Below are 14,895 nucleotides of genomic sequence, written 5' to 3' on the forward strand. Positions count from 1 at the left end.
ATTAAGCAATAAGAATGCATAGAATAAAGAAGACATTATCTTTGCTACCAGCAATGTTAAATCAGTAAAGCACTCTTTTAAAGGCACTTTAAGATGATATGGGTGGCATTTTATTTTATCTATCAGCATAAAGTGTGATATATTGGTTTATTTACCCTAAAACAAATATAAGTTGGCTTCTATTTAATGCCAGAAGCAAGGGTGTTTCTCAAAATTATGCATTTTCCTCAGTTTAAGGATCTTTGTCTTGCTTTTTCAGTCAAAGATACATTAATGACAGATTTAGAGGATAATGCATGTATAAATGAGACCAGAGAAATGTGTAGGTGTTTTGAAGAGAAAAGAGAGAGACACAAGTGGTGCAAAGAAGAAAAGTAAAGAAAACATGACTTTTACTAGCCTGTAAAGAACACACACAGTCACTCACTTTTGCTCCCTCTCTCACATTGTCACTCTCACACATTCAATCACACAATCTCTTCACTCTACAGCTACAGTCTTGCTACAATATTTGACTGCTAGCACTCTGTGATTTTCAATTAACTCTTAACTAGACTTTTAATGAACTCTGTCTGCTTTCATAAAGAGATGGCGCCAGTAGGGCTTATCTGACTCCTCGCTAATCAAAGCTCTGAATTGGCTGTGAAGAGAAGGGCTGCTCGGTAGATTGTGGGATTCTAGTTCAAACAGAGTTACCAAACAAACAACTGACAGTTGAGATTTTATCCGGTTTAAATAAAGTACATTATTTTCCTATTACATTGTGTTTTTAAAAGTATGGTCTTGATTATGCACTGCATCGTTTTGACTAATGTTTATATACCTGTATATTTGCTACTATTTATTTGCTCTGTTCTTATCTTACAGACCTAAACCACTATCCAGACAGTGTAAACAGAGTAGAGGAAAAAAAGCCTTACCCTAACCCTAGCCCTAAGCATTAATGTAGCTTTATGTTGCAAACGGAAAAAAGCACTGCTCAATGATGACCACCATTCCAAACACCATTCCTAACATCTACATTTGCTGCATTTAAACTCTATAAAATCTACAACATCTGAAAACCTCCTGTTGCCTTGATATTCTGCCAACGGGCTTTTTCAAAAATGTTTCAAATTGTTTGGCTTCAGATCATCTACAGATTGTAAACACATATTCTCTCTGAGGTATCTTCCCACAGGCCCTGAAGACTGCAGTCATCAAGCCACAATTAAGAAAGAACAATCTAGACACGTCACTAATGAGCAATTATAGGCCAATATCAAACCTTCCATTTTTAAGTAAAATCATTGAAAAAGCGTTTTTTCTTAACTTTTTCTTGTCACTAAACATCAGTTTTGATGCTTTCCGGTCAGGTTTTTGACCACACCACAGCACTGAGATGGCTCATGTTTAAGTCTTTAATGACTTCCACTTAAAACACAGATAGTGGCAATATTTCAGTCTTAGCATTACTTGATCTCAGTGCTGCATTTGACACGTTCGACCATGACATATTACTAGACCAATTGGAAAACTGGGTTGGACTTTCTGGCACAGTACTAAACTGGTTTGAATCCTACTTAAAGAATAGGGACTACTTTGTGTCTATAGGTAATTACGGATCTGAGTGGACAAATATGACGTGCAGAGTTCCCCAAGGCTCCATTCTGGGGCCTATTCTGTTTAACATCTACATGCTTCCACTGGCTCAGACTATGGAAAACAACAAAATAAGTGACCATAGTTATGCGGACGACACACAAATGAACATAACCTTATCGCCAGGGGACTACAGTCCAATGCAAAAACTGAGAAAGTGCTTTGAACAAATTAACGACTGGATGTGCCAGAACTTTCTTAAATTAAATGAAGAAAAAACTGACGTGGTTGTTTTTGGAGCAAAAGAGGAACGATACAGTGAGCGCTCAGCTTTTATCGGCAATGTTAAAAACAACGGACAAAGCCAGAAATCTCTTGAATTTTAATAGCCACATTAAGACAATTACAAAGTCATCCTATTATCACTTTAAGAATATATCAAGGGTTAAAGGACTTCTCTCAGAAGGATTTGGAAAAATTTGTCCATGCTTTTATCTTCAGTAGACCTAACTACTGTAACAGATTCAGAACGCTGCTGCTCGAGTTGTCACTAAGACCAAGAAAGTCGATCATTCCAGGTTTGAAGTCTTTGCACTGGCTTCCTGTCCTTCAAATAATTGATTTCAAAATACTTCTGTTGGTTTATAAAGCATTAAACGGTTTGGGGCCAAAATACATTTCTGATCTGATGCTACACTATGAACCACCCAGACCTCTCAGGTCGTCTGGGACAGGTCTGCTTTCTGTCCCCAGAGTCAGAACTAAACAGGGGGAAGCAGTGTTCAGTTTTCATGCACCACATATCTGGAACAAACTCCCAGAAACCTGCAGATCTGCTGCAACTCTCAGTTCTTTTAAATCAAGGCTGAAGACCTTTCTTTTTGATGCTGTCTTTCTTGAAATAATTGTTCATTTCTTATACTGCAATGTAACTTTTATTATTTTATCTGTTTTTCTATTTTTGTTTTTAATGTTTTATGTAAAGCACTCTGAATTGCCCTGTTGCTGAAATTTCTTAATAGACAGATACAACATAATTTCAAAGGAAAAGAAAATGAAATCAATTGGCATAAAGATGTAAAAAAGAAACGATTGCTTAGAAAAATGTTGAAACATTTGAAATATGAAAGCTCTTAAGAACAGGATATTAGAAATCAATACTACATTAGAAGCAGAAAGAAGCACATTTACATGTATTCACATGGAAATGTTGCATAATATTACTTTAACTGTTGCTAGCACTTCACCAACAAAATGACAACAAACTATTGAGATGGTTACTTCATACACCATGAGGCAGGACACTGTTATGATTTCATCTTTCTCCCTTTGTTCCTCACTCTATTCATCTCTCCATGTATCTGCTTCCCTCCCATCTCTGACTATGATTGAAATACAGCACAAATTATATGAAAATAGCATTATAAACACACTCACACACACACAGAGAGATGTAGTTTAAGAATCCATTCAAGCTGTAGGAAACAATGTGCTGCCATAAATCAATAGCAGTTGTAAAAGCAATGACGCAGAGACTGGGACAATAGGAGGCTGGAGACAGAATAACTGGACAACACACATATACAGACACTGCACCGTTCTGTGCTCTTTTAAGGTATTTTAAGATTAGAGTTTATGGGAAACATTTTGATCCACTGTTTGGATGGATGAATTTTGGGATCTTACTGCCTCAGAGAGAATGGCAGGTCAGTGGATTAAGAGGCTTGGAAGAAAACACACTTGCATGTTCCTAAATTTGAGCTAAAATCCTCGGTCTTGGTACAAGGTCTTCCTCTGTGCTCCTAATCTCCTCTCATCTCCTTTCAACTCCACATGCCCAAAGCTATGTTTTGTACCTGTGTCTGTCTGTCTGCACGACATTATGTTGAGTGGTGGATCAGCATCTCTGTGTGTATTATCGGTTCTGTCACACTGAGTAGTGGGTTGGGTGATACATGCCTATCCTCAGGCTTGTTCTCAGCTCCCACGCACAGACCTGTGTGTATGCGTGAGTTTTATCCTTAGAAGGCTAATGATTTAGGGTGAGATTGATGTTAAGGTGAGGAAAGAAATGCAAATGAATGGAATGTCCTCTTAAAAATGCAGCAAAGACTGTGAGCAGGTTGCTAGAAAATATCTGTACGTGTGTGTGTGTGTGTGTGTGTGTGTGTGTGTGTGTGTTATATATATATATATATATATATATATATATATATATATATATATATATATATATATATATTGTTTCAGCATATAGCTCACATCTCCTCTCTTTCACATTACCTTATCAATATTTACAGCTAATTTAATGGGCCATACACACACACACACACACACACACACACACACACACACACACACACACACACACACACACACACACACACACACACACACACACACACACAGATGACAGAAAGACAACCTCCAGTATGGGCCCTCTCTTCCAGGCCAGTTAGCCCCTCAGGGAGGCTCTGTGCCAAGCATAAATAGTGGGCTCTGACAGGCCCTGCATGGTGATGGCTTGTGTTGGAACACAAATTCATAGCTACAACTCTATCCCCGGGGGGCTTGTTCTTTTTTATTCACCATCATCCATGAAGCTATTGGGTGTGTCATATCCAAGAGGGTCGGGATGGGGCAGCAGGAAGGTAATGATCATTGACGTTGTAGACTGACATGTCGCGTTAGGTCATCATCGAGCACAATTACCTAATTCCCACTGATTTTAGAGGGTGTTTGAAATTCCCATGAACAGCGAGCACATCCTTATACACTTGAAGATGGACTGTGTGTTTGGTGTTAAAGCATTTTAATTATTTATTTTAAGTTTGGTCCCAACAGTAACCAGGGAAAAGCTGGAGAGAAAGTAGGTTGGAGGGCAAAAAAGTAAAGTAGTTTAGAGGATTAGGATGCATCTTCTGGGGACCGTGAATGGCAATCCATCCAATAGTAGTTGAGATATTTAAGTCTCTACCAAAATAAGGGACAGAGTGAATAATACTGCTATGCCTGGATACATGCTAATAGTGTGTCTAACAGAGGAATAACAAAGCTATCTATGCTCAGATTTAGTTAAATCATCTATTGTAATTGGTAAACATTCCCTGTCTGTTAAAGATACTTTTCTTGTATTCTTGTAAAAATGTATGTTTTGATTTGGAATGAAACCTTTACAAAAATGAAATCCTGACTGAAAATGACTAAATTACATTTACACAGAAGGGAGTTAACACTAAAAATGTGTGCACTTGTATTCAATACATTATGGCAGTATAAATTAAGCTCTTATTTGTTGCATAACGTCTGTAATTGATAATTGGTATGTGTATGGATGAATGAACAAATTGAATGGATTTAATTTCTAAGTGTCATGCCATCATGCCCATCCCATATGAGATTGTAAGACTTTACAAAACACAAATGCTTACAGTAAAACCAGAAACAAGTTATGGTCATGTGCTGGTCAAAAAGCAGTCTGAGTGATCATGCCAAAACAAATAGTAAATAACAATGTTAATAACCATTCCTAACTGATACAATCCCATGCATTCACTAAATAATTTATCTTGAAAATCTCTTCTTCAAGTGTTTCAAACACCCATGTAAGTAATTGCGAGTAATTCATATCCATCAGCTCACTTGTATCTTATATTTTTTTTTATTAAAAAGATCAGAAAATATCTGATACAAAAACAAAATGACACTTCTTTTTTTATAATGTGCCTATCTCCTTCTAAAGCACAGTATTGACTTGTTTTAGCATGAATGTACCTGCGCTTACTTGAGCACAAATAGATATTTTGTCTTTTAGGACAAAAAAATCATATTTAATTTAAAAATAACTAATATGCAACTTTTTTTTAAATAAGTACAGTATTTTGATGTGAAATAGAAGTCCATTACTCAGTATTGAACCATCTTGTACACATTTAAAGAAATTAATTTGTTTTTGTTGGCCTAAATATATAAAATCAATGTCATATCGTTTACCACAATAGCAATATAATGCAACCTAACAATACTTGATCATCAGAATGTTTTTTGAAACTATGGTTTGGGACTTGATGGGAGGTGTAATAAAAACACTGAAAGACATTCAGACAAAAAAAAAAACGTGGTATCCTGGGGGCATTTGCTGCAGTTGACTGATTTCAACATTTTGTTGAAAGAGTAAAGTAGCCTTGCAGTCTATGTGTGAATATGAATAGTTTCCTCCAACATATTTCAGCATAACCCAACTCAGCCAACTGGGAATTACAGCCAAAGTGCATATCACAATTGCCTGAACGGCAGAATATTTTTCCAGTGAAATCTTCCTGAACCTTCAAGGGTCCTTGGAGAAAAGTAGATGTGCACTATTTAATTTCATGGAGCCTCTTAGAAACCGTTATTTCTGTTTGTTGGTGCAGTTATTTCCATATAGTAAGTGCCGAACAGACTCTGCTGTGTTCATGTGATTTTATTGGCTCTAAACTGTAAGTATTAATGTGATTTGATTATTGAAATGAAGGCTTCCGATCAGCAGGACACCAATCAGTTCTGCTTAAGATGGTAATTATCTCTCTTTTAGTGATAGCAGTCATTTCTCGCTCCCTCTTCTCTTCCAGCGACAATTTGTATTCTCGTCATCTCTCCTCTGTGGCTGTGACAATTATCCCCGACTCCAATCAGACAGGAGAGTATCCAATGGGAGAAAATCCCGTTAGACTGATTTAGGGAGGCCTCTGTTGACTATAAACACTGTGGAGAATACAAACACACATGTACTCTGCTAATTCTCTCCGCGGTTAGAAATCATTTTCAAGTAATAGCTCACACTGACAGACACTTAATTAAATAGATACTTTAGTTTAATGAAAGAAAGCAAAATTGGATGTCATAGCATTTTAGTGATTCCAGTCTTTTGTTTAGTTTTTTGTTAGGGGGAATCACAAATCTCTCTCTCACACACACACACACACACACACACACACACACACACACACACACAGCTCAATACGTTGCAGTTCAATACGTTCCACCTCAGTACTTTAGTCATACCTCCTATTGTGTGTTGTTGTGTGTAGCTCCGTGCAAGGCTTAACTATGGACATTTAATTTAGGGCACGCTGTTCCCATCAGGACGCAGGAGCTCATGAGAGAATAACAAAGAGTAACAGGCCTGAATGCGAAAGAATGTGATGCATATTGGAATTTCTTGCATAAAATGGAAGTGCTGCACTTCGTCATAGTCAGGCAGCGTGACAACATATAAATCCCTCATCCTGTTTGGAAAGTGGCGTTTTAAATAGAACTCTGGCCAAAATCTAAAAGCAAATATATTCAGATACTCTCACTAATATCATCTTATAAAAGTTCATATAGAAAGTAAACAATCAGCTTAAACCAAAGCTGTACAAATATAAAATTATCTAGAAAATGACAAGCTGATGATGATTCTTTTAATGAGCTCTGTCTGTGCTGAACCACAGTACCTGCTTAGTTTTATAGTTGATATATTGACACTAATATATGAAAAAAATATGTATTATGCCAGTCTTGTATATGGAAGATATTTGGACTATTCCATGCATCTGTTTTAGCAGTGGGATAGTGCCTGTGCTACAAAACACAAATGAGGCCCGGAATGCAATGCAAAAGGCCAAACAATATATATCATCTCCATGACTTTGTTACAAAATTAGTTATTTGTCCTTTTTGTGATTTACTTAAAGGCAAAGGTTTATCCCTGCCTTTATAGCTGATTATGTGTCATGGTTGGTGCAGCTGTGGACTCAAAAACAGGCAGGACAGCAACATGCAGGATCCAGGATTTAAAGATCAAACCATTTATTTTTCAAGGAAAACAAACTAGACCACTAGGAGATGCAGCAAGACAGGGAATCCCGACAAACAAACCGACAAAGATTTTAAAGAACAGACGGTAAAAATGCACATCGCTCTAATCACAAGACGAGGCCCAGCTGGAGCGTGCAGGGAACAGGAATAACGAGGGACAATATTCCGTCTAAGCTGTTTACATGGCTAATGAAAGTGAATATTCCACTAATATTCCCGTTTACATGTAGCCGTGCAAAATAGGATTTTTTCTAAGTTTACCAGCGTTGGCAGACTTGTTTAAAAGTGGCTGTGTTTCTCCTTCTTTTCAGGTCTGCAGCCTTGCAAACTGTCGGAAAATGCTATATTTGAAAAAAGGCCTTATTCGGAATATCCAACCGGAATATGCTGTTTACATGACCTGTATCAAATTCAAATTAACAGGTCGACTGACAAACAGCAGAGGTGAGAATACGATTCTGCTAATTAGGTTAGAACTGAACAAATGAAGGAAACCAAACTGAAGCCGCCTGTCGTAACAGGTGCAATCATTACCTGTACATAAATTATTAGATAATTGATTAGATATTCATAGAATGTTACATTTTTAATGTCTTTCTAATGTTATTATGTTAGATTATTTTTTGCTTTGTATCCTATCATCCACTGGCTTAACCTCTAGGAGTTGACTCTTAAAAAGCAGTTACCAGATCTGGGAGAACAAAGTGACATGAAGCAGGGTTCTGTTCACAATATTCTAAAGTAGAGATCTTCAACAGGGGGCCCGTGACCCCTAGGGGGTCCTCAGAGCGACGCCTGCAAGCTAGTTCAGGCAGGCAACAAAGCTGCACTGCGTACACACACGTGACATGCCTCACTCCCCGTATCATTTACCAAACACAGCCCCTCAATTTGGTGGTCTATTTAAGCTGCACAATTTCCCCATCTCTGCCTTGTCAATGCTGCTGCTGCCCTGCACCTGTATCACTGCCTGCTGTTAGCCCCACCACCTCCCCCAGAATACACCTGCAGGCTCCGGCCAGGGGGAAGCTACTTTATCATCACTTCCCAATATCTCATGTAAACCCATACGGGGAGTGATCAGGTCGGAGTCTGGCAGCCAATCACAATGTTCTGCTGTTATAAGAAACATTAAATGTGAATTGTCTGACTTTGATAAAAGGCTTACTGGCCTACAGCTAAGGCAGCCATCCCCAGATACAGTTAAGCTTAATTAAAGATTTACTGTGCCACATTTTAACATTAAAACATGCTGTATAAATATGCCAACAATTTTTGTTTTAAAAACTTAGTATTGTATGCACCATAAAAAGGCATGTGTAAAGGCTTTAGGCAGCCCTAACCTTTATTGTAGGTCCAGTTTAATGTGCAACTCAATTTCATACAATATATGTAGTAGGGACTCTTTTTCAGCTAAGAGGTCCTTTGCCTAAAAAAACGTTGAAGACCCCTGTTCTAAAAGGTTTAACGAGACACACAAGGATATATACATTTTCTAACAATGGCTCCATTCACTTCAATTATGTAAGAGTAGATAGATAAGAAAGTGGCAAGCAGGATTGCCACATTAAAATGCAGTAACATGCTGACAACCACAGTATAACCAACACCTTTCTATATTAAGGAACACTTACTTTCACCAAAGAGCAGACTTGATGTGATGGCCTCAGTCTGATTACAGGGCCAACAAATCAAATCTTGGTTGATTTACCACAGGGAGTTTTTTTTTAATACCAGGGTATAGGTCTGCAAAGCTGTCACAGCAGTTACACTTTTGGCTTTGTAGCTGTCTAAAAACATTACCTGCCCCAGAGGAAAAGAAGACAAAAGGAGGAATCAAGGCAGATCTCAAGGATCAACACTATGATATGACGCTCTGATTTCAGTAAACAATGAGCCTCTGAACATGTGCAGGAGAAGCTACTGCAAGCAACTTGCAAGTCATCTGGAATCATCAAGGTATCATCACTGGTAAAATACTCAGGATGTCTATGTAATTCTTTGTCTAGAATAATTCAGCCATTTGCCAGATGGCTGAAGATGAAGAATGATGAAAATGGAACTTGGTAAGCACATATGGAGGATACATTTATTCGGAATTCAAATTGAAAGTCCAAAGAGAAAATGAAGCAAGATCAAATTAAAAATATTATTATTTTACTACGCTACTAGGAAAAATCATGCCGTAATTACATTTTAAAAATAAAAAGGAAACCGAAAAAGCAAATTTGCAATGTAAAATGATAATTTGAAAATGTAAAGTGCAATGTAAAAAGTCAAACTTAAAATGCAAAGCTTAAATATAAATGCTTAAACTTAAATATTTGAAATTTTTTATTGATTGAGAGAAACATCAAATATGAAACTCAAAATGGAAAATGGAAAAGCTTAAATGGAAATACTTAAATTAAAGTCTCAAATAGAAAAAAAGAAATAATTTTATTTTAGTCTGCACTTTGCAAATTTGACTTTTTACATTTCAACTTTGCTTTTTCAGTTTCCTTTTTTTTTTTTTTTTATTTATGGCATGATTTTTCCTAGTAGCATAGTAAAATAATAATTAAAATTAAAATATTTTTTAATTTGATCTTGCTTTGTTTTTCTTTGGACTTTCAATTTGAATTATGAATAAATATATCCTCCATAAGCGTAGTAATGGCAGTGGAAATAATCAAGCTTAAACACTTCCTTGACAAAGAATACATGGATTAAACATTTTCTACAATGTATAATATAAATTATATTTACCCTTATGCTGTGTGTCTTTATACTATATCTAATATATAGCCCCGAGCAGTTGGGGGTTGGCAGTGCCCAGGAGGTGAACTGGCACCTCTCCAGCTACCAGTCCACCACCATACTTTGGTCCGTATGGGTACCCTCCGGTTCCCAGCCCAACTCCCTACTGACTGAGCTACTGCCACCTGTATGATTGGAATACATACATGTCTTGTAAAATATATAAATAAAACAAAGTAGGAATTGTGTATTGATTTTTCAATTGTGTATTGATTTTACACAGTGGTAGAGAAAAAAAACCAGCACGGGTGAATGTTACATGGAAACACATCATTTATCTATGACTTCATTTAAAAGTGCATGTAAACAGACAATAAGTAATAATGGCAAACAATCTGGAGTGGTTGTAAAGGCCTGCATTGTAGCTTTAATTATAGCGTACCTTAAATAGTGGTGGTAAAAATGCCTGAAAGAAGGCATGGTATTGAAGCTCCACTGATTCACTAAAAAAATATTTTTGGGGAAAAAACATCACTATGCCCGGCAGCCCACAGTAACAGGGGAGTCTGGGTTTTGAGATAACTCCATCTCTGGCTGCTGGGAAATTTAAACACACACACACACACACACAATAAATACAGCGCAGCTTCCAAGTGCATTCATAGATCCTAGAAAGGTAAATAGTCTTCAAATGAGGTGGAGAGATTCATCAAATCAAATCAATCAAAAAGATAACACATCAAAGCAGTAACACATGTTTACACATTAAGAAGCTATGTCAAGAAAGAATTATGCAAAGTCTGATATGCAGGAAGTGGCGAAGCTTCACAGTTTTACATTTATCATGGTAATTAACGGCCGGAAATGTATTTAAAGTCTTTTAAAGGGATAAAAGAAAGATATTAAAGTCTATATTTCACATAATGATTCAAGTATCTTCTCCCACACGTTCATGTTCAAATTATCGCTATTTTTTTCTTTGTTATGTTAAATTGGTTAGCATATGAACGTCATCATCATTATTTGAAATCATCACACATTATAGTCATGATACATAATTACCATCATTTGTAAATCCTCAGGGGAAAATAAGAAGAAAATGCCACGGAAATATAACCTTTGTTTGAAAAGAGTGTGCACTTTTTTGCTTTTTTTTTTGTAGCGTGTGTGTGTGGGTGTGTGTGTGTGTGTATGTTTTCTACTACTCAGTCATTAATCAACTACAGCCAGCTTCTTTTTTGCTTCCTCATTGACTGAAGAACATGTTCGACAATAAATATCAAGCTATTAATGATACAATAATACACCAAATGTATTTCTGACTCCTGAGTGTAAGTAAAACTGTGTTATAAATACAGTATAGATAGTATAGCATGTGTATGTTTTACTGTTCCCTACTGTTGTCATAACTGTGCACCTGATACTAATTGAGTAAAAACCACAATAAGACCTAATTGAATTCTTTAAATGCTAGGGGCATAGCATGCTAGGCTTACTAAAAGCTATAGTGCTTAGTTTGTCGCCCCCTTGAGGATTTCTCAATAATGAAAACAACACTGTCCTCGCATCCACATGACGCAAGCATTCGGTGATCGTGCGCCAACCCCCACCCTCCTCCACACAATTGCCAGTACCATTTATCCCATCAAATCAAGGAATACACGGAGGAAATAAAAAACATGATGGACTTTTCAGACGAGGTAATTGTCTTGGAATTGTTATGTCCTCTTCGTCTCCAAAGCTGAAAGCTGCTGTTGCCCTTTGTCAGCGGTGACGTAAAACGCATCACTCAAGCTGCTGCACGCCAAATGTCGCCTATTCATACTGATCCGTTCATTTGTATAAAATAGTTGCACATTATAGCTTTAGTAAACACAGGGAATACTGCTGTTCCATGTTTCTGGCTATCATTACATGATTTTGCATAGTGTGAATTCAGCCAAAAAACAAAAAACATGCACAATATCTTCCTCTCTCAGAGCAGCCGATTAAAAGCAATGCAGTTACAGTTTCCTGTTTCAGTATACATACAGTAGGAACCATAGCTGCATTGTTTTGGTGGCTGATAGTCATAGGTTATGACTTGCCTTGAAACATCCGGACCACTGTATCCGATGCAGCCTGAAAACCAGTGAATATTTTCCTTTGACACAATCTGCTCTACTCTTCTTTGTTAAACATGTGTTCTTACTTTTAGGGAAGTGACTTACTTTTAGGACATGTTATTGTCATACAATAGAAGATTGCACAATGAAATGTAGCTGTAGCCCCCATCCACGTTACACACACACAGAAAATACAGATATTTAAAATAGGCAATAAAATAAAACAAACTATATACAAGTAGCACTAAAGAAGGAAATCAAAAGGAAAAACTAAATTATATTTACAAGAAATATATACAGTTACATAAACATATGTATGTGTAATATGAGTGTTTTAAATTATAGTGCAAATAGAAATTTTGGCTATCATGGGAATGTGGGTAGTACAAAAGGTAGTGGTATGGTGTGTGATAAGTTGTTATGCTGGTATGTGAAAAACCAGCATAACAACTTATGTTCCATGTTATCCATTTTTGGTGGAGTGCAGAGGATGAGGTGGATTTGAGGACTCTTCCTGCCTGAGGGAAGAAGTTGCTCTGTAGTCTGGTGGTACGACAGCGGATAGCACCTCTCCTCACCGATATCACTGATGCTCAGTAGATGGTTACCAATGATGTTCTGGGCCGCTGCAGAGCCCTCCTGTCCTGGGCCATGCACATCCCCATGCTTTCTATTGCTCCTCTGTAAAAGTTAACAAAGTACGGGAATTTTGGAGTTAAAATAGGAGAAGTCTATATCCACGACGTTCCACGATTGTTTCTGTGCTGCCGGAAATTTCACCGGATCATGCTCTTTTCACCCGGATGTCTGTTACCTTCTGCTTTCAATGTGTTGGATTTTTAAACTCACTTTGATTTATTGGGACTATAGTTAACTGCTCCTCAGATCTCTGCAGGGTAAATCCAGACAGCTAGCTAGATTGTCGGAGTTTTCCGTTGCACGACTAAAACAACTTTTGAACGCACACGTTTCACCAAAACATCTTCCTTCCCAAGGCTATTTTGCAGCGGCACCGTGGCTCCGTCCAGCGCTTTGCACCGCCCATGACGATTGTGATTGGTTTAAAGAAATGCCAATAAACCAGAGCACTTTTTCTCCCACCCCGGAATGCTATGTGGAATAGCCAGACCCTCTCCTGCAGCGCTGTGGAGGAAGGTCTGGCAATGCGAGACTATAATAGGTGTGTACAATAACAATTAGTGTCAGCGCTTACCTCTGTGACAAATGCATTGTGTTTCCTGTGACTGCTTCACAATAAAAGCCACCACTATCTCGCCAGTTGTATACTTTTAATGTGAACTAGCATTTAATGTTGGGTTTGCATTGACAGTTGCTTAAAACACACATATAATTATACGGTTGTAGAACAGTAAAGGCTGATATCAATTAGATAAAATAAAAAGTTACACTGGATTACTTACATTGTAATCGTAACCATAACCTAATCGTTTCCTGTGACTCTTCTGTGTGTGTGAAGGCATTTTGCATCCAGTGTGGCAATGGCCATTGCTAAAAGAAAATGCTGACCATAAATATTTAAAAAATGATTTTATGAGGATTATAACTTTGAAGAATACAGTAACTCCTTAACTCAGTTATGTAGCTCTTCTTTAATTCAACCAGATATCTAAATATTCACAATACTTACAAAGAGTAAATAATCAATTCTACACTATGAGGTAACAACAACGCAGCTATTAAACCATTCAAATTGCTATAACAACTATAACTATAACTCCCGACAATTAGTGGGGATTGATGGACTCATCAGTTTTGGCCACGCTTTGGCTGCAGAAGTCATTACATACAATTATCTGATTAGCTATATGATGAGAAAGAGTCATGGTGTGACAAAAGGCTCCAAAGAAGAAAAAGACCATGAAAGAAAGCAGCGAGTTCAACTGAGAAACCTGTGAAGAAAATCAGTATTGCTTTAGAGCTGGACTGATTACGATCGGTAGCCTAAATTGCTGTATGTATGTGTATGCGAGCATCCGTGTGAGTGTGTGTGCTAAGAGAACAATAGTGTCTGATTAACCCTCCCCCCAGGTCTCCAGCCCCTGGACTCCTTGCAATCATATCCAGTCTCCTTGCACACCTTCTGTTAATCTGGAATGAAGTTGTGAATTAAACTAATTTCTTATTAGGCAGGCATGATAAACTAATTGTGTATTAACCTAGCAGCAATGTGATGATACATTTGTAAACTGTAAACTGTGGTGATTATATGTAAGTAATCTGTCATAGTTATTTAAAAAAAAAAATGCAGACATCTGCATAGTGGTACCTCAGAAAAGACAGATGATTAATTGTTGGATATGGAGGAAATAAAAAGGCTGTGTGAACTAATGTAGTTAAATAATGTAAAATAGGTAATACAGCTTATTACAGGAAAACTGTGATTAAGGGTAACTCCAACGGTTAAACACATCAAGATCAGTTTACTCATTATGGGAAGAACTACTCAGCTTGTGAAACAGTTGAATGATATTACAGTATCTGTGGCTCCAGATATAGAACCAATAAATGAAATCCATCAGCCATCAGAAAAAAGTAAAATCAAAGAACAAGGCCAGATAATAAGAAAATGAAGATAATGATGAAGGTTTAATAATTAAAATAATAAAAC

Source organism: Perca flavescens, chromosome 20 (genome assembly GCF_004354835.1).
Source record: "Perca flavescens isolate YP-PL-M2 chromosome 20, PFLA_1.0, whole genome shotgun sequence".
In the NCBI taxonomy this organism is placed as follows: domain Eukaryota; kingdom Metazoa; phylum Chordata; class Actinopteri; order Perciformes; family Percidae; genus Perca; species Perca flavescens.